The sequence below is a fragment of the Cryptomeria japonica genome, chromosome 5 (assembly GCF_030272615.1).
Source record: "Cryptomeria japonica chromosome 5, Sugi_1.0, whole genome shotgun sequence".
Lineage (NCBI taxonomy): Eukaryota > Viridiplantae > Streptophyta > Pinopsida > Cupressales > Cupressaceae > Cryptomeria > Cryptomeria japonica.
Window position 1 is genome coordinate 578,009,665 of NC_081409.1, and position 22,508 is coordinate 578,032,172.

Sequence of the window (22,508 nt, forward strand, 5' to 3'; positions counted from 1 at the left end):
TTGGTTGTTCAATGTATACTTCTTCTAGAATCCCATTTAGAAAGGCTAACTTGACATCCATTTGGTAGACTTTGAATCTCTTATATGCAGCAAATGCCAATAGCATTCTTACTCCTTATAATCTAGCAAAAGGTGCAAATGTTTCACCATAATCCTCACCTTTCTCTTGAGAATACCCTTTGCAAACTAACATTGCCTTGTTTCTTACAATTCTTCCTTCTTCATCCAATTTATTCCTAAAGACCCATTTTGTTCCAATCAAATTCTTATCCTCCAGTCTAGGAACAAGTTACCATGTCTAATTCTTCTCAATTTGATCCAATTCTTCATTCATTGCCTTAACCCAATCATCATCCTTTAGTGCCTAATTTATTGTCTTGGGTTCTATTGTAGATATCAAACATGAAATCTCTCTGATCTTTCTCCTAGTTTGCACAACTACATTCTTATCACCAATTAGTTACTCTTGTGAATGATTCAATCTGACATATCTAGGTATTTTTTGTGTCGGTTTTACATCTTCTTCATCAGGTTCTTCATCTTCTTCCTCACTATCATCGCTTTCTGGTTGAGCACCTAGTTCTGCATTTGTCAGTTCTTCATTATTCTTTTCTTTCAGTTCAATGATCACAAATTTTTACTCATTATTAGATTCCTTTTGAGGTTTTTATCTGCTTGTACCTTCAGACTTATCAGATACATCATTAAATTTTATATTAGCACTTTCAATAATTTTCTTAGTTCTCTTATTGTAACATTTATACGCTTTACTCTTAGAAGAGTACCCAAGAAAAATTCCCTCATCAGATTTTGCATCAAACTTCTCAGTCCAGTTATCTCTCTTAATAAAACATTGACTTCCAAAGATTTTAAAATACCTAACACAAGGATTTTTTCCATACCATAGCTCATAGGGTGTCTTATTGTTACCTCTTTTTACCAATGCCCGGTTAAGAGTGTATATAGCAGTACTAACCGTTTCTCTCCAAAACATTTTAGATACATTACCCTATAATAAAATGGTTCTTCCAGCTTCAACTATTATTATGTTCATCTTTTCTGCTATGCCATTCTGTTGTGGTGTCCTCGAAGCTGACATTTGTCTCTTTATACCCTGTTCATCACAATACTTAACAAATTGATCAGATGTGAATTCATTGCTTCTGATTTCTCTCTAAAAAATGTTACCCACATCATTTTAGAATAGTCATTAGTGAAGAGCATTAAATACCTATCACCATAATAACTCTTTGTTCTCATAGGGCCACAAAGATCAGTATGTACCAAATCTAAAACATTCCTAGAAATACAATTCTTGCTCTTGAAAGAAATAGAGGTCATCTTACCGATTTGACAATCTTTGCATATCACACTATCTGGTTTGACAAGTTGGGGTAATCCTCTTACAACACTTGACTTTCATATCTTAACCAAATTATCAAAATTGAAATGACAACATATTTTATGCCACAACCAACTGTCTTCCATTCATGCAACCAAACAATTATTAATATTACTATTTAAATGGAATAAATTACCTCTAGTTTTCTTCCAGATAGTAATAGTTCACCATTACCTCCAAGAATTCTGCAGACTCCACTCTTAAACTCAATAGAATAACCTTTATCATTGAGATGAACAACACTTAAAATATTATTCTTAAGACCACCAACCCAAAATACATCATCAACATTACTCTTCCCATTTAGAGAGATTGAACCTTTACCTTTCACCATGTAGGGAGAGTTATTTCCAAACCTAACAACAGCTTTATCAAATTCATTAAGGGTTATTAACTCACTTTTGTCTCCAGTCATGTGGTGTGAGAAGCCACTATCTATAATCCATTCATCACTATTCTCCATATGAGATATTAGTGCCTTTTTATCAGACAATTCCTCCTTAACGGATACAAAGACAATTTCTTCATTGTCATCTTCTTCTTCTGACTCCTCATCGGTCACACCTTCATCTATTGCAACATAACAATGTTTCTTGCCCTTTCCTTTGAATCTGCTAAAGTTTTCTTTCTTATCAGTGATAGGGAAGTTAGCAGCAATATGACCAATTTAATTACAAGAGAAACACTTCAAAGGTAGCTTTCCTTTATACTTACCAGTGCCTCTTGGAAATCTCTTTGCTAACAGTTCCTCAAGTTCCATCACTTGATCTTCATTATCTTCATTTCCCTGGTTACTTCCATGACTTGTCCTACACTCATGATTTTGACATATATCTTTTCCTTTTCTAGCAAATGAACCTGTAATAGAAGCTTTAAAGACAAATTCAGTAGATTTTGTCACACTATTATCAAAACTATTTAATTCAAAAGTTGTAAGCTTACCAATCAATGGATCAACAATTAGCTTATCCTTTGAAATAGATCTAAGTTCTTGGATTGTAGATACTCTTATAGCATAATGAGGTTGAAAAGCTCTGAGCATTTTACTTACTATTGTATCATCTTCTATTTTTCTTCCAGCACTCTTTATGCCCCCAACAACTTCTTTGATTCTCTTATCATACTGTCCAATATTCTTTCCTTCAAGCATTCTCATGTCATCAAAATTTCCTTTCAAGATTTCCTCTTTGGCTCTTTGAACATGCTCATCTCCTCCATATATTGTCTCAAAATTTTCCCAAACCTCACCTGTAATTTCCAATCCTTGAACATCAATATTTTCTGAATCAGATAAAGTACTTACAATGGCTTCTAGGGCTTGCATATTATCTTGCTACTCTCTAAGTCCATTTGGTGTCAAGGAAGTAGTGGTAGGGGCAACATAAGTTGTTTCAACTTGCTTCCAATATTGTGCATCAAGACCTTTGATTTAGATCTTCAATATGTCTTTCTAGATCTTGTAGTTACCCTTGTTGAACTTGGGACTGTTGGCCATTTGGTGGAATTGATTATGTGTTGTATTGATTTTTTGTCATTGATGTCAACACTAAATGTTTGGATGCATTACTGGCACCCTTCTGGTCCTAGTAGATTGAATGATTTCTGATTAACTTTGATCTGACATGATCTAGTAGGCTCTGGTATAGTCAAATGATAGAATCAACTTACTTATACTCATATTTGGTCAGTTGGTTTTTGGTCTAGAGATCAGATGCTATCCTGCTTGCTTAGAAGATTGGTTTCTGGTTCTGGCAAGGGTTTCACCAACAGAGATTTTGATGAAGACCTTTGATTAATTGCATAAGTGGTGTTGGTACAACTTTTGGTGGAGTTTTAGGATGTTGTTGGTGATCATGTTTGAGAATTGGGGATTGGAGATCATTGCTATAGTGTATGGACCTATACTTGGTCCTGGTTGATCTAGGTTATGGATAGGCTTTAATGTAACATGTGGATAGGACCTATGGATTTATTTCCAAGATGTCTTATGTGTTGATATTATTTGTTTGGTCTAAGGCTAACATGGTTTGTAATTATGTAATCGATTTCTTATCTGGTGGCTGACCTAATTGTTTATGGTCTAGGGTTTTGTATAAATAGATGTAAGATTTCATTGTAGATCATCATGGTTATATGTAAGAGGTCATGGTCATGGAATGTAATGTGTGAATAATGTAATAACATTCAGGTAGAGGAGCTGGTTGATCATTGGAGATCAAATTGGGTTTATGTAAGAGCATTTAGTCCTCTGCTATTGAGCTCAACTAGAACTATACTCAGGCATAGGAGATGCTATCTTTGGCAGTCCAACACTTCTCTAGATTGTAGTCTGGATTTATATGTAGTTAGTGAGGCTCCTTTTGTGATGAGAAATGCACTCTAGGCTTTTGGACTTCCTGCAAGTGCATGCCCCTTAATTATGCCCCTTAATTATAATTCACATACTTAGTGCATAAGTATTATATAATTGTGGGTAGGCTTCCCACTGTGGTTTTCCCTTACCGGGTTTTCCACTTACAAATCTTGGTGTTGTGTGGATGGCTTTTATTCTATGATTATTGTTTATGCTTAATTGATTTAACTGCTATTCTGGCATTACTGTTTTGGGTTTTGGTATTAAAGTTTAAATTGATAATGGTTCCTGTAATCTAAGACAACTTATTCACCCCCCCTCCCTCTTAGTTGTCTTCCAGTTATTTGAATTGTCTAACAATTGTGATCAGAGATTTGGTGCTCTCTGCAAAAAGCTTAACCACTTGAGGAAAATCCTATGGTGACTAATAGTTCAAGTTCATCTAGTTCTTCTGGAGTTATCTTTCGAAGGGATATTCTGAGGCTTGATGGAACAAAATACACAGTATGGAAGATTCAGATGGAGACTCATCTCAGATGTCTTGGCAAGGAGATTTGGGAGATCACACAGAATGGTGTCACACCCTATAATCTAGGATCTGGCAATCCTCCTCTAGCAAATCTAGACAAGGAGCTTGAGAATTATTGTAGAGCAAGAGAAGCCCTCTTGTGTGCACTTTTTTATCAACAAATAATGGGATTAACCGACAAATCATTTGGAAAGGCTATATGGGATAAGTTCAAGACTCTTAATGAAGGTGACCCCATAGTGAAGATTGCTAAACTTGATGGTTACCGGGTGAGATATGAAAACCTGAAGATGGAAGAAGATGAAAGGATTACTACATTTATGGAAAGGGTAAATGAGATTGTTATGGAAATTCAATGTTGTGGTGGACCTTTGAGCGAAGATGAAATTATTTCTAAAGTCTTGAGAGCCCCACCACCAGCTTAAAAAATGAAGGCTACTGCTATTAATGACCTGAGAAAAATGGCTAATACATCTCTCAACCAAGATACTTTGGCTGGAAAACTATCTGCTTTTGAGCTTGAGGAATTTAGACCTTCTGGAGCTATGAAGACTAAACCTTCTTTTCATGCATCTACATCTACAACTAGTAAGAAAGACTAGAAAAATTTATATGCAAAGGATTTGGAAGATTTGAAGAGAGAAGATGATGAGTTTGAGAAACTTGAAGAACTATTTGCTAGAAGAGTACCTAAAGGACTGGTAGGAAGTAAGTACGAAGGAAAAGCACCTTTTAAATGTTTTGCATATAATAAGATTGGTCATTTTACATCTAGATGTCCTAAAAGGAATTTAAGATTCGAATAAAGAGTTAGAAGATCATTTAAGCCCAACCTTGGATATCAGAACAAGTATAAATACAAGAAAAACATAGGCAAATCATGCTACATAGTGGATGGCAAAGGCATTACTAATTCAGATGATGAACCGGCAGAAGACTCTGCTAGTGGATCTAGCAATGGGAAGGAATGGATATTCTTGGCTATCAAGGAAGATGATCTGACACTGGAAGAGAATGTACCTGAAGAGAAGGCACTTGCTACTAAAATTGAAGACAAGGATGAATGGGTAATTTACAATGGTTGTTCACATCATATGACTTGAGATAAAGGGAAGTTTCTGTCTTTGCAAGAATTTGATGGTGGTCTAGTTAGATTTGGAGATAGCAAGGCATGTATGACCAAAGAAAAAGGAACTATATCATTGAATAGTAAGAACAATACTAACAATGTTTAGTATGTTGAAGGTTTGAGGCATAATCTTTTGAGTGTAGGACAACTAGTAGACAAGGGATTTCAATTACAGTTCAAGGATGGAAAATGTAAAATCATTAACAAATCTGGCTTGGAGATTGCAACTGGTACACAAACAAAAAGCAATATATTTCACTTAAACTTTGGTGAAAAGACATGTTTGATTACATAGATTGTTGAGTTGGTTATGGCATAAAAGGTTATGTCATGTTAATTTTGATTGCATTGTGAATATTAGTTAAAATAAGGCAGTTAGAGATATACCTAAGATTATGAAGCCCTATAATCTGTTATGTAAAGAATGTCAAATGGGTAAATAGGTCAAAAACTCTTTTAGGAGTATACAAGATAAATCAAATGATGTTCTTGATCTTATTCATACTAATTTGTGTGGTCCTACTAGAGTTAAAAGTTTTCAAGGTGATAGATATTTCATGCTAATCATTGATGATTATTCTAGAATGATGTGGGTTACTTTTTTGAGAGAAAATTTAGAAGCATTTGAAAAGGTTAAAATCTATAATCCTAAAGTGGAAACTGAGATGAGATTGAAGATTAAATGTGTAGCAAGGAAATGTGGAAAACATCAAAGCAATATAGTACTAATAATGCAGCTCAATCACAAAAGCAGATTGCAATGATCAATCCTAACACACTCAATAAAGACATGAAAATGAAACATTCAAAACTAAAGACTATGCAAACCAAATGTAGATCTAAATGCTTCCTTCATGCGGCTCCATTGTCCTTATTTCTCCTTCAAATATCTTTGTTGTGGATCTCACCTTCTAGTGCATGATCATGATATGAAAGCAAGTAGACAAGATGATTGCTCAAGAGTACTCAAAGCATGATTGATTCGACAAAGTAATTCAAAACAAGCGATTATTAGATTGAGATTGAAGAAATTCATCCAATTTATAGACAAATTGGAGAAATGATCAAATTAGCATGAAGAGATTCAAATGGAAATTGCAAATCAATTATGTCAATTATGACAAATTATGACAAATTATGCACTTTCTATGCAAAATTGATTGATTGATAATTTATGACAAATTATGACAAATTTCTATGTCAAAAATTGATTGATTGTCAATTATGACAAATTATGACAAATTTCTATGTCATTCCCATGAAGTTAGGAGAAAAATAGGAGGAAATTGAAATTAGGAATTAGAAAATTAGAAAATTAGAAAAAAAGGAATTAAGAAATTAGGAATTAAGAAATTGATGAAAATTAGGAAATTAGAATTTAGAAAAATGAGGAAATTAGGAATTAGTCAATTAATTAATAATTTTTCATTTATTAATCAATTCACATAAAGAGGAAATTAGGAATTAAGTGAATTAATTAACAATTTTTCATTCATCAATTAATTCACATAAAGAGAGGGAATTAATTAGCCAATTAAATAAATATTTAATTGTGACAAGAAGACTTAGGATAAATAAATAATTTATTTAACCTAGAGGGAGAAAAGGCAAATAGGGTTAAATGATTAAATCATGAAACCCTAGAAGATAAATTAGCAATGCAAGGATGAAAATTAGGTCTTGATGAAAGATAATTGACTCGATCATGATTTGGATTAACAAAGGACCAATGTGATAAATGATTTGATTGATAAATGTGCCAATTGATGAGGAACAATGACTAATTGATCCAAATTGACATAATTGAGACAGACAACGATCGATGACAAATCGATCGCAAAATGACAAGATTGACAAGAGGACAAGAATCGATGACAAAATAGATTGCAAGATGACAAGATTGAAAATGACCACGATCGATGACAAATCGATCACAAAATGACAAGATTGAACATGACAATGATCGATGACAAATAGATCACAAAATGACAAGATTGATAAGAGGACAAAACCCTAATTAGGATTGATGATGTCCAAAATGATGACAAATGACTATGCACATTTATGCGATAGGGTAAAATCGATCAAAATCATGACTGGATAGTGTTGTCGACAAGACCAAATTTGAGAGCGAGATGAATGAAGAATGTAGAAGAATGACTCGATGCTTGCAAATGATAAAGACCAAGTGAGAATCATAGGAGAAATGTTAATGCGACACAAAAACCCTAAAATAAGGCAATGCGCAAATGTTAAAGTATGACTCCGCAAGCGTTGACCATTTTTAGGTGTCTACATTTTGCCCCTCTTTGAGACAATGCAATTTTAAGCATTGTTTCAAAGAATAGTAATAAAAATACCCCAGACAATAATAATGACATATGCATGCCCCCTCGAGGAATTGGCCGGAAACATGCAAAAAAGAGGCCAATTGATCGATAAAAATGATAGGATCGAACAAACTGACAATCGGAGATCAGATGCATGAAGGACAAGCAATTAACAACACAAAAGACCATGACCAACATAAGATGGAGAGGGTGCACGTCCATCTATGCACTAACAAAGATCTATAAATGAGACCAAGAGAGTGTAATTTTCTCATTTGCACTAGCTCAAGAGGAGAATTTGTTGCTCTGGAAAAGGACACTTGCAGAGAGATGGTGAACATTCCAAGGGAAGATCACCTCAGAGAATGTGTACGCACATTCAAATGACCAGACAACGCGGGAGCAGCGGTATGTATCTCAAAAACCCATGTTTTCAATTTTATGAATTTGACTTGCTTGCGGGACATTACGGGGCCCACAAGGGATGCAGAAACTGACTTTTGTGCTTGTGTAGGGCAAATCCTGCACTTGTGTGATGTCTTCTACACTTGTGTAGGGAGACATAGGCACAGGACATGTGACACAGGCATAGGACTCATCACACAAGCGTAATTGTGCAATGGAAACCCTAATTTTGGTCAAAACAACATGCAAATGAGCTAGAAAGGGGGGATAAGGGTAGGATAGGTCAGATTAGATGAAAAACACCTTGATTTGGACATGAAAATGAGGAAATGAAACCCATAGGAGCAAACCCTAAAACTGACAAAATATGCCCCAATTATGATGCAGAGTCGACAGTATCCATTGATCATGCGGGAGAACCGACCAGACTACTTCATGCTACGACATAGACTCAGGAGCACAGACAGAGCTACATTAGCTAGACTTGGGATATACTATGTCACATTCATGCCCGATATTACGGCAAACACAAGACTGCTTACTGCATTGGCAGAGCGATGGCATTCAGAGACTTCCTCATTCCATTTGGCGATTGGAGAGGTGATTGTGACACTAGAGGATGTATAGCGTATCCTCCACATTCTGATTCATGGAGAGATGGTAGAGTATGACCCAGTGACAGGGAAAGTTGCATTGTGTAGATTATTTGAGTGCGACACAGATGATCTGGATATCGTGGAGAGAGAGATTGGCTGGGAGACCATGGCATTAGAGTATGATCGACGATATGTGGTGATAGCAGTGGTGATAGCATGCCTACTAGCAGGAGACAGATGAGGACATGGATTCCCTATTGGATGGGGAAGAGTGCAAGAGTGGATGGTGATAGAGGGAATGGTGTATGCCTAGGGACCATGTGTACTAGCTATGCTATATTTTCAGTTGCATCAGATAGCATATCAGGGAGTGCAGACTTTGAGTTGTGGAGTCACACTGCTACAGGTATGGGCATTTGAACACATAGCCATATGTTGACTGATTATAGAGAGACAGGTAGTACCACATCGACCATATGTGTACTGCTATGGTGGAGCACTGAGATAGGGTCCTTTTGGATACATATTATATTGGCGACATGAGCTAGATAGACTGAGAGAGTTCACATGGAGGCCATATCGTGATTGCTCGGGATGGTCAGATGATAGTGAGGAGCTACTGTATTGTAAACAGGAGAGGTACCTGATTGGCCGACTAGTGAATTACTAGAGAGTGATTGAGTTGTACCTGCCAGAGAGAGTCAGATGACAATTTGGAGAGAGGCAGGATGTACCTAGGAGGACGACACACTTTGCTTGATCTCACAGAGAGACAAGTTAGTGGGGGAGTATGATTCAGCCACACATAGGATATGTTAACTTCTCATAGTTACAATAGAGACAGTGGGATTGGAGATCAGATGTGGCGGACACCGGAATGATAGAGGAGTATGAGAGATGGTTTGCATGACTACGGCCAGTGCCATTAACAGATCCAGATATTCCAATACCTAGGTGATAGGAGGACTTCCCACTCACTGGAGAGGAGGAGGGAGATGATGAGGATGAGGAGGATGGGGATGGTGATGAGGATGAGGGGGATGATGAGGATGGAGATGAGGATGGGGATGACGAGCAGGAGGCATTGCAGGATGTACCCATAGAGCCAGAAATAGCTAGGATAGAGGAGATGGAGATGTGCAGGGCTACCATAGCGAGTCAGCAGGATCACATTGCGAATTTAGAGAGAGAGCATGAGTAGTTCAAAGCAGAGATAGCCAGACTCATAGCGGCTCGAGGCACAATAATAGCTCAGGCACAGCGAGAAGAATAGAGAGTCACTGAGTATATTGGGTCGATTCGGGATGCCAATGCATGGGAGATGGCACAGATGCTAGTAGAGACCGGAGAGGAGATACGCCATTGGAGGACACTATATGAGGGTGCAGTTCCACCAAAGCAGAGAGCAGCTTCATATCAGGCATGATCGAGTATAGAGAGTAGGGAACGCTCTCAGAGGTCATTGAGCAGCATGGGGGTGAGTGGACCTATGAGACCACCACAGCCAGGACCAGGAGGGACATCATCTACGAGACATGGCAGGGATGAGGAGGATAGAGGGAGCACCTAGTGATAGAGGCACATGCTCCGTATGATGGACAGTGGACATTATGTAGTTTGACATTTTGTAGTCAGCCTGCGGGCCATACTTAGGACAAAAAGTCCAATTTTGTACTCCGATATTATTGTGACATATGATATGACATGCATCTATATGATGGGATGCAATGTGTTATGACTTATGTTATTTTCCATGTATGGATGACTTATGCATTGTTTATTGTGGAACATGTATGGATGAATTATGCACTGCTGATGTATTATTGTGGAACATGTATGAATATATTTTTTTATGTGTTTTTGATGCATTTATAATATGAAATGGATAAAATGCTTGATACGATGCTCGATGTGATGTTTGATATAATGCAAATGTACTAACCAATGAATGCAAGATGCAACATATGTGTTTGGGAAAATCGAAGCACTAGACCGAACTGACTATCCGAACTGATGGAAGAAATGTTAGTAAGAAGAAAATGAGATAGAGGACAGTTAGAGACGAAGAAAAACATGCTTTCAGTAATGCACTTTGTAGGTGAGAACCGTTATTTTAATGTAGCAAAACGGATGCATACCATCATGGCATGGAAGGCTAGAGCTAAAATGCAACCCTTTTTGCAAAAGACAGACACATCACAGACAAACAACAATCACAACCAAAAAGAAAAGGATCATGATCCATCTCGGTCACTCTAAATCACTCAGTGACATCATCGAGCAACATAGGAACATGATCGAAGCCAAAGATAAATCAGTAAAAAGATAAGATGCAAAAATTCCAACAAATCAAACAAACACCTTGATCTTCATTATCAAAAGTTGAAAGTGCTGATAGGATGATCATGCTGTCTGGTTTCAGGATATGCGGTACCCTGTCTAAGATAGGACACAGTCTGGTTTTGAGTATACCACACCTTGTATAAGACCCATGATAGTAGTGACAAGACAAAATGATTGAGGTTGATTGATATGACAATTCTGATCAGTTTTAATGTCTGGTTTGATTGAAATAGTTCATCTGTTAACGCATGATTTCATTAAAGCACAGCGTTGGATTGCGAGTTGTTGGATGTATACTCAGCGATCTGTCTATGCACAAAGGGGATCATTTATGTTTTTGTTTTGCTTTTCGATATTTTTTTACAGTTTTTTTGTTCATTTTTTCAGGACTTTATTTGATTTTTTTTTAGGTTATTTTAGGACATTTTTCAATTTTTTTAAGAGATTTTTTTCAGGACATTTTTCAATTTTTTTTTTTGAATTATTTCAGGACATTTTTCAATTTTTAAGAGATTTTTTTAGGACATTTATGGATGCAAATGTTCCAGTGATTGATCATGACAAGGGGAACGCACCTAATGCACATCTGAAAGACATACATAGATCAGAACAGAAACATATATACAAGAAACCGGAGTATGCAAGACAATGATGTTGACCAATAACAGGCCTGAAATAGAACATTGGGTCAAGACGAAGATAGACATGATAAACTGGCCAAGAGAAAGCATAGCTAGAGGTCATGATAGATGACGGAGCAATAATCTCATTACTCATGGAGCCTGATTGCCAGGTTTTCACCATGGTACTTGCCCAAAGTGCCTATTTGCCAGGTTTTCACTAGAGGGCGAATCATTTTTCTTTACTCTTTTGCTCTTTTTTCACCTTTTTTTTTGTATTTTCTTTTTTTTCACTTTTTTTTGTATTTTCTTGTTTTTCACTTTTTTAAAATTTTTTTTCAGGATCATAGTTGAAGAAGTGTTGATAGAAAATTATGCCCAGTACTTACGAAGGTGCATGTTATTTATAGGATCAGACAAAGGTTCACCTTCTAGGGTGGCAAGCTGATATGCCCCCGAGCCATATGCTGCAGTTACTATGAAAGGCCCAACCCAATTAGGTTCAAACTTGCCTTTGATGATGTCAGTAGACTGTGCATTCTTGGGATTTGCCTTTAAAACCAGATCTCCCACTTCAAAGTGTTGCCCTTTGACCTTCTTATTATAAGAGCGACAAAGACGGTTTTGATATGCTTGCAAATGTGTCAGGGCTATCTGAGGTTTCTCATCTAACATCTCAAGCTAATGCAACTGAGAGACTCTATGTGTCTCATCATCAATCAAATGTTGCAAGGAAACACGCAAGGAAGGAATCTCCACCTCCAAAGGTAAAATGGCTTCCGCACCATACACCAAGGAATAAGGTGTTGCTCCCGTAGGTGTGCGGATAGAAGTGTGATAGGCCCATAGTGTTGGATTCAACTTTACATGCCAATCTCAACCAACGTCATTGACAACCTTCTTTAGGATCTTGATAATGGTTTTATTTGATGCTTCGGCTTGACCATTCCCCTGTGGACAATATGGACTGGAGAAACGGTGTTGGATATGAAACTTTTCACAGAGTTCCTTGACATCTTTATTCTTGAAGGGACGACCATTATCTGTGACTATGGCAAGAGGAACCCCGTATCGACATATGATATAATTCAGCAAGAATTTTGAAATTTAGACACTAGTGATATAGGTCATGGGGATAGCCTCGATCCATTTTGTAAAATACTCTGTGGCTATAATGATGAACTTGTGTCCATTTGCAGATGTCGGGTAAATTTTGACAAAAGATCCAATCCCCATTGAGAAAAGGGCCATGGAGATATGATAGAATGAAGCTCTTGGGCTGGTGCATGAATGTAATTTCCATGGATCTGGCACTTGTAGCACTTCTTAACAAAATCATGAACATCTTTTTCCAGAGTGGGCCAATAATACCCAACACGAATCAAATTTTTGGCTAAGCTCAGACCATTGAAATGGCCTCCACATATACCATCGTGAACCTCATGTAAAGCCATTTGTGCATCATCAGAATCCAAACACCTGAGGAGGGTATGGTCAAAAGAACGACGGTAAAGGGTGTTGGCGATGATGACATATTTGGCTGTCTATCGGATAAAGGCTCGATGTTGCTTCGCAGAAAGGTTGGGTGGTAAGGTTTGGGATTTCAAATATTGATATACGTCATTGTACCACGGGGAGTTGGGACCAATAGGAACGGACATCACATCTACTATCGGAATGTCAAAAGAAGGAACCAACAATTGTTCGACTAAAAATTCACATTTGTCCATATTGTGGGGCATATTCAACATGGAAGCAATCGTAGCCATTGCATCTGCTGGCTTGTTTTGCATTCTTGGAACTTGACTGAAATGGATAGCTGTGAACTTGGTCTTGAAGAAATCTACCATATGCTTATAGGGAATAAGCTTTTCATTTTTTGTTTCGTAGTCATCATTCACTTGTCAGATGACTAATTGAGAATATCCATAGACTTGCAAATGCGTGATGTTCCAGTGGACTGCTACTCAGAGTCTTGTAACCAGTGCTTCATACTCTACAATGTTATTGGTACAATGAAAATTTATACTGTAGGACTTGGGAATAGCATCACCTTGAGGGGTGACAAACAAGATGTCAGCTCCGGACCTGAACTTGGTATGGGATCCATCAAAGTATAACTTCCATTCATTAGAAGATGTAAGAGCAAATACTGATTCATCTGGAAAATCTGTCAACATGGGATGATCATCATAAATAGGAGCCTCTGCAAGTTGATCTACTATGACTTTTCCTTTTATCGCCTTTCGCTCCATATACTCAATGTCAAATTCATTAAGAATCATAACCCACTTTGCTAGGCGACCCGTCAAAGCTGCTCGGCTAAGCAAGTATTTTAAGGGATCAATTTTGGCAACCAACAATGTTTGGTGACTTAACATATAATGTCAAAGCTTTTGTGTTGCAAATAACACTGCTAAGCATGCCCTTTCAATAGTTGAATAATTTAGCTCATAGCCTACTAGTGTCTGGCTGATATAATAAATAACATGCTCTTTGCCGTTCTCATCTTGTTGGGCCAAGAGAACTCCTAATGCCATTTCAGTTGTAGAAATATACAATAAAAATGGCTTTCCTTGTATAGGAGGCATTAGGATAGGCGGCGACAACAAATATTCTTTGAGGGCTTGAAAGGTTGATTGACATTGCTCAGTCCATTTAAAAGTGACACCTTTATGCAGTAGATGCTGGAATGGATGACATTTGTCGGCCAACTTAGCTATGAAGCGGCGGATTGATTAGAGCTTTCCTTGTAGACTGTGTAATTGACGGAGATTAGAAGGAGGAGGCATATCCATTATTGTTTTAACCTTGGTAGGGTCGACCTCAATGCCTCTATGAGAAACAATGTACCCTAGTAACTTGCCAGCTGTGACACCAAAGACACACTTCTTTGGATTGAGTCTGAGCTTGTAGGTCTTCATTCGGTCAAAGATTGGGCTCAGGATGGCTAAATGACTATCTCTTGTGACAGATTTGCATAACAAGTCGTCAACATAGTCCTCCATCAAAGTATGCATGAAATCATGAAAAATTGTCGTCATTGCTCTTTGATATGTTGTGCCTGCATTTTTAAGACCAAAGGGCATCACATTCCAGCAATAGGTACCCCAAGCATAGGTGAATGCTATTTTATGTTGATCTTCAGGAGCAATGCAAATTTGGTTATAGCCGGAGAAACCATCCATCAATGAAAGCATCTAATATCCAATAGTCATGTCCACTATGATGTCGATTTTTGGCAATGGAAAATCATCCTTAGGGCATGCTTTATTGAGATCTCTAAAATCTGTATAGATTTTGATGCCCCCAGTTACTTTGCTAACTGGTACTAAATTTGAAATCCAGTTTGCATAATCAATGGGTCCAATGAAGCCCACATCTAGTAATTTTTTTAGTTCCACCTTGACCAAAAGAGCCACTTGGGGACGCATCTTTCTAAGTTTCTGTTTGATAGGCTTGGCAACTGCTTTCAATGGCAAGTGATGAAGGACTAATCCTGGATCAAGGCCAGGCATATCTGCATATGACCATGCAAAGCTGATCTTCTTCTCAAGAAAGAAATTGACAAAGTCTATCTTTTCCTGTTTTGATAGAGAAGTAGCAAAATGAATGACCTTGGGGTTGTCAGGTGTACCCAAATTGATTTCCTTGGTCATTTCCACAAGCAATGTTGATTTGTCCTTACTTGATAGGGGTATGTCCACTCTTCCACCTTTGGGCGCCTCAGAGATTTTTTCACCCGTAGGTACATCTTTTATTTTTACTTTTGTATGATCAGAGAGTGCCTTATGGTTTTCACTCAAAGATCTATTCTTTTGATTTTTTACTTTTTCTTTTCTTTTTTCATTTTGATGACTGGAAGAGGGAGTTGACTCCCCAAAATATGCTGTGGAATCCAAATCGATAGCAAATCCTACCTTATGATCACCTTGTGGTATGCCTTCCCGTAGTCCAAGGAATTCTGCAATTGCTTCGTCATTTTGAAAATAGTCCAATGTGAGTCATTCTTGTTGGTCCTATTGGATAAGCTGGGGATAGATGAGGGGCATGTCATCATCAGTTGTAAGGAGAGAAAGGGCTGATATGGTAAAGATGTAAACATCTATGGTCTCACTATCTGAACTGCTCATATCTGATTCAGAGCTTGGATCCCAGAATGACTCTATCCAAGCATGAGGACATGTTTTTAGAAGAGGAGTTATTTCATTTTTGTCTTCCATAGGCAAATTATCAAGGTCAAGGAAAATATTGTCAAGAGCATAGGAGCTAGAAGAAAAAGAACTCCACTCCCATTCATTGGAATCTATTTCGGGTCGGGTATCCTCAGGTGTTATTTCATCATTAGAGTCATGCCCTTTTCTACATGTGGGCACTTTGGTAGATGAGGATCCAATTCGCAATGGTACAAAACCTAACCCTAAAGTTGGAGGTCGCACCTTGGGTATGACAGGTTCTAGCCTTCCATTGTTGTTCAGGCCTAAGCCACTGCAACCATCATATCCTTTCTTTTGCAGCATAGTAAATCCTTTGCTGTATCATTCCACTGGCAACCTGACAGGTGGGGTCTTAGTTGGATCTTTGTAAAGCCAATCTATGACATCATCATCTAAATTTTCTTTGTCAAGTTCACCCCATCTTGTAAATGTAGTGGGAGCCTGATATTGAATAATGACCTTAGGTTCCTTTTGCAATAAATGCGGTTTACCATATGATTTTGGAGATATTGGTAAATTCCTGACGAAGAATGTTTGATCCATTGAATATTCTCTGCATCCTTGGTCTTGTATCTTCCATTTTCCTTTGACAGCATCTAACAATTCATTAAGATCCACATAACTATGTGAATTGGCCTCTCTATTGACTGGGACTTGCTGCTAAGGGGTATCCTTTAGAGTACCACAAAATTGAAATGGATTAGGATCTCCTGGAATTGTTATTTTAGTTCCATTGTAAGGATATTTTAAACATTGATGATAAGTGGATGGAACTGCTTTCATTGCGTGGATCCATGGATGGCCAAAAATCATGTTATAAGGGAGATCAAGGTCTAGGACCTGCAGGAAAGTGTTTTCTGTCACTAGACCGACTCTGATAGGCAATGTAATTATCCCTTTGGATGGGTGCTCAACTGTCATGCCCAAAATTTAGGGCAAAAACGGAACAATTTTTTTTTAAAACATACTAATTTAATTAATAAGTTCACTCTCGCGACAAACGTTAGTGAAACTTCCATTATTAAATTCGAACCAATTCTGAAACGAACTAAGCATCGTTAAATTGTTTAATTTTAATTGCGGAAAACCTACTGGTTTAATTCTATCTCCAAGAGATACCTAGTCAATAGGTTTAATAAATTAATCGAACTAAAAGAAATAGGGGAGAAATTTTTATTTATCCTCCAACATGACTATATAGTCTTATCAAATTTTTTTAAATTAAAATTTTTCTTTATAATTTATCCCAAATTAAAATCAGGAATATATAAATATATATATATATATACATATTTGTATATACATACATATATATATTTATAATTTAATTACATATTAAAAATGCTCAAAATTCATATATATACATATATATATTCCCATATATATATATGGAAACATATATATATATATATATATATATATATATATATATATATATATATATATATATATATATATATTTTACTTATATGTTAAATATTTTAACTCTAATTCAAAAGCCATTTTTAACTTTCTAATTATTAAACCATATTTTCCCCAATCCTAATTAGGGTTATAATTTTCTCACATATAAAATATCTAAACTAATTAATATTTTTTTATTTTTTATTTTTAAACCAAACTGCCCTAGCCCCATTCGGGCTAGGGTTTAACCCATATTTTTTTTTTTAACAGTCAAAATTCCATACTGGGCCGAAGACCCCAAAGGCAGCCATGAATTCATTGTTTGCAGGTCACGGCAGTTTCGGAGGCAGGCTGGCCATGCACGCCACTGTGTGAGCTCACAGTGGGTGCCACGGCACCACTGTGTGCCCACACAGTGGGCGCCGCTAGCGGCTCCCCACTGTGTGGCCACACAGTGGCGGTCGTGGCCGTCCACTGTGTGCCCACACAGTGGGAGCCGAAAGCGGCTCCACTGTGTGTGCACACAGTGGGCGCCACGTGGCCCTCCACTGTGCGTACACACAGTGGAGTCCGCGAGGACCCAAAACATTATTATTTTTTTTTTTTTTAATTTTTTTAAAATATAATATATAATAATATATATATATATAAATATATATATTTATATATATATATATATATATATATATATATATTTACATAACTTAAATAAGCATAGTTAAAAGGATGAAATTTATTTCAATATAAATTTATATATGTATTTTTTTTTTGAAGAGAATTTCCATGCAAAATTTTAAACTAAAATAATTAAAAGGGAAAAGCATTAAGTTAAAACAGATATATATATATATATATATATATATATATATATATATATATATATATATATATATATATATATATATATATATATATATATATATATATATATATATATATATATATATATATATATATATAAATTAATAAGCTTTTAAATCAATGCTAACTAAAATACAATTTAGAATACTATACAAAGATACATTATACTTTTTCTGGAAATAAAGAAACTCATTGATTTTTTTCTTCTAATAAATTATTCACATAAAACAACTTTTTTCATTTAAAATACTTAAAATCTTTTAGCATAATTAAACTTCTATTTTGCCTCAAGTAAAAATATAGGTAAAATCTAAATGAAAACAATTCTTTTATTTCTTTCCAAAATACATAAAGCTTTTGCATGCTACACAAATTAACTTTTCTTTTTCAAATAAACCAGAAGTAGAAATAACAAGCTTTTCTTATTTAAAACGTCTCTAAGATAATCTTCCAATTTACAGAATGTTTTCTCTGAATAGTCACACCAATAAAACTTCAAGTCTACTTTCACAAAATACAACTTGCTTCTCTTTTCTATAAATGAGGCATATTTCCATAACAACTTTAAACAAACTTCTGCAATTGAATTCAAGTATCTTCAATAACAATCTTCTGTATCTCTTTCATGGTTCCTATTCTCTTTCCACTGATTTTCCTACATAAAAGAAGACACAAATATGACCACGGAGTGCTCACCTCCCAGCCTAGGCTAACTGGTAGCCACCCCCGAGCTCGGAGAACCAATTCCTAGACGGGTAACAAACAGGCAAACACATAGAAAGCATTGCATACAAATTTTTTTCAGACACATTCCCAACTTGGCTTTCACAGCACCACACTCTGGTGATGAACATTTTCAATGGGTGGTGTAGACACCCAAAAATGGTCAACGCTTGCGAGGTCATACTTTAACATTTGCGCATTGCCTCATTTTAGGTTTTTGCGTCGCATTAACATTTCTCCTATGTCACGCACTTGGTTTTTATCATTTGCGAGCATCGAGTCATTCTTCTATCATCTCGCCTTCGAATTTGGTCTTGTCGACAACAACATTCAGTCATGATTTTGGTCGATCTTTGTCCTCGTCAATCTTGTCATATTGCGATCGATTCATCATCGATCCTTGTCCTTTCCAATCATGTCAATTTGGTCAATTTGTCATTGATTTTTGTCAACCAACCTCAATCAAATCATTTATCAACACTGGTCATTTATCAATTCAAAATCATGATCGAGTCAATTATCCTTTGTCAAGACCTAATTGTCATCTTTGCATTGCTAATCCATCTCTTTAGGGTTTCATGATTTAGTCATTTAACCTTGCTTGTCATTTTCTTCCTTTAGGATTAATAAATTACTTATTTAGTCTTCTCATTACAATTAAATGTTCATTTAATTGGCTAATTATTCCTCTTTGTGAATTAATTAATAAATGAAAGATTATTAATTAATTTACCTAATTTCTAATTTCTTAATTCCTCTTTTTCCTATTTTTCTAATTTCTTAATTCTTAAATTCAATTTCCTCCTATTTCTCTCCTAAATTTATGGAAATGACATAGAAATTTGTCATAAATTGTCATAAATTCTTGACATAGAAATTTGTCATAGAATTTGTCATAAATTGTCATAAATTCTTGACATAGAAATTTGTCATAGAATTGTCATAAATCCTTGCATAGCAATTTGTCATAGATATGTCATAATTTTGCTATTCTTGATTTGAATTTCTATTCGAATCACTATCATGCTAATTTGTTCATTTCTCCGATTCTTCTATAAATTGGATGATTTTCTTCAATCAAATCCCTTGAATCTTGAATCTTCATGAGTCCGAATTTCTATCAAACTATCGAACTTTCATTTCTAGTACTCTTGAGCTTTTTGCTTTCAATTGTGTGTGCACTTGTAGGTGAGATCCACAAACCCATTGAAGAGGAAAGAACAACAATGGAGCCGCATGGAAGGAGTGTTCAATTCTACGTCTGGTTTGCATAATATTTCATCTTTGAATGCTTTGTTTCCATACCTCTATTGAATGTGCTTTGGAATTAGGTTCATTTCAATGAGTGTTCTCATGATATTGCTTTGATTATCTTGTATTTTGATTGATTTACCTATCTTGTGATGATTCCTAATTTCTATGCTATAGGTGGTAGTGGACCAAATACCCTGAGGAGAACTGCAAGTATGAAATAAACAAGAAGCCACCTCATGGCACAATAAAAATATCAAGAATCTCAACCCCTTAATCCTTATGCCCCCCAAAGGCATTCTAGCCTTATATCCCTCCTTATGACCCCCATTGCACAAACAGGCCATGCAGCAAGGGTCACACAAAGATCCCTTGTGATCGCTCTCAAAAGAGAGTCTCTCACTCGAGGGCTGTCACTGCTACCACCCTCAAGATCCTCTTCTCTCCCAAGAGTAAGAGATCTTGAGAAAACTCCCAAAACACAACATTTTCATAAAGCAAAAATACCAAGAGATTTTCAAATATAAATTTTCAAGAACACGGATTTCTTATACAAACAACTTCCAGACATAAACCAAAAAGAAGACATTACAAATAATAATTGAAACCAACCTTAATCTGCCCAAAGGTTATTATGATATCTGATGAAGAGCTACCCAATCCACAAATCTTTTTCCTTCTACCCTTATTCAATTTCTCTATTCCTTAACATTATTTTCTTTCCAAATTTTCTTCTCTCTCCAAAAATGGAGAGTGGGTGATTACCCTGCTATTCCCAAAAATCTTCCTTAAGAAGCTCACTCTCTGAGTTCTCACAGGATTCTAAAAAAACCAAAAAGAAGAAAGAAAGCAAAAATGCAAAAAGATTCCCATTCCAAAAGGAAAAATCTTGATTTGATTTAACTTCAATTTTCAATTTTCGCTCAACTCAAAAAAGCCAATTTTTAAAGCGTTAAAAAGATCATTATAAAGTAGAAACTTGCCTAAAATTACCTCTAACCCCTAGGTATACCTTATGGGCTTTAGGAAACCCTATTAAACTACCCCTAGGTGTTCATTTAACCCATATTAAACCCCTCTGAAGTTTATTTTCGGGTCAAACATAAGTTGACCACTCCAAATATTATATTCCCAAAATATTTATGACAACACATTAATCTATTTAAGAAAACTATAATTAAACACTTTCCCACCAAGAGACAAAATAAAATATTAAATTTAAATCCACACATGTGTCAAGTGACACTTAATAAAATACTTTTCCAAAAATAAAACATGAAATTGTCTCTTGAGGTTTTTACACAATAAAATTAAATAACACTTAACACTCATGCAGCATATACTGTTACGAATAAAATACAACACAAACGGGGTGTTGTCTCTCCAAATAGACAAACCCTGGCTTACAAACATACATAAGTCTAGGTTTGATTCTCCGTAATTTTCCATGGTCACATGGTAAATTTCCTGCACATCTCAATTTACACATTAGTACTTCCAAATATCCAAATATAATATAATTCAAAAATACAAAAATGCACATCATCACTTGCATACAATTTTCATCTGCACAGATCAAATACAACTTTTACCAAGCAATTTCTCATAAGCAATTTTCATCCCAATTCACATAAACTAAACATACATCATAGTTCTATATTCAGAATAAAGTCCTGCAAATTCAATAACGACATCTATCATTGCAATATCATTCTATCTAATAATCATGTAGTGTTCTATCTCATAAAGCATGTAAGTGAATCATCAAATCATAGCAATGTTATCCAAGTCCTGAAATCATATAAGTTCTAAGTCTCAAAATGCATCAAAATAAAGTATCCATAATAGTCTAAAATATAAACTCCACTGAATGTCAGACTAAGTCGAGGTGAGGCCTCACATCAACATCATCATATGCTTTGATTGTTATTCTTTTGGAAGCATCAATGTCATTTTTTGTATATCCAAGGCCAATGACCACTCTCAAGGTACAGATATTAAGACCCGCTTCGCCATCTATCAAGACTCATCAGATTTTGCAATTATGGACAAAGACTTCAAGGTGTAAAGGGTCATTATGAGGGAGCTTATCAGGTGAGATATCATTGTTAGAGAATGTGACATTTTGGGAAATAGCTAGATGTCCAATCTGGGCTTGAAACTAGTCAACATCAATATCTGTCGGGACAGTGGACTCAATTAAAGCTTTATCTAGGACTGCACGATACATGGGGGAAATTTTTAACAACACAAGGATTGATATTTGTGCTGGTGTCTTTCCTAGATGATCCAAGAGATTGTACTGACTTGCAAGAGTTGGTTTGGAAGGAGCTGCAGGAGCTCCT